The sequence below is a fragment of the Neophocaena asiaeorientalis genome, unplaced genomic scaffold (genome assembly GCF_003031525.2).
Source record: "Neophocaena asiaeorientalis asiaeorientalis breed wild unplaced genomic scaffold, Neophocaena_asiaeorientalis_V1.1 scaffold469, whole genome shotgun sequence".
Classification (NCBI taxonomy): domain Eukaryota; kingdom Metazoa; phylum Chordata; class Mammalia; order Artiodactyla; family Phocoenidae; genus Neophocaena; species Neophocaena asiaeorientalis.
In genome coordinates, this window is record NW_020172691.1 from 1,153,343 (window position 1) to 1,153,555 (window position 213).

At 66.7% G+C, this 213-nt stretch overlaps 1 protein-coding gene across 1 annotated transcript in view; it reads right to left on the minus strand.

Annotated features, from left to right (window-relative positions):
* The window catches only part of AMH (anti-Mullerian hormone), a 3,194-nt gene that overhangs the window by 171 nt on the left and 2,810 nt on the right, over positions 1-213 (minus strand). The gene's annotated exons all lie outside the window — the stretch shown is intronic.

Below are 213 nucleotides of genomic sequence, written 5' to 3' on the forward strand. Positions count from 1 at the left end.
TGGGTGCCAACGGGGAGGACGCGGCCCTGCCCGCCAGAGGAGAAATGGGGGAAGGAGGCCTCCGCCTGTCCCCAGACATGCACGGACACCCCAACCGCGTGCTTTCTGGTCTTTATTGGGAGCGATGAAGGGGTCCGAATAAATATGGGCCGGCCGGAGCACGGCGCGGGGTCACCGGCAGCCGCACTCGGTGGCCACCATGTTGGGCACGTG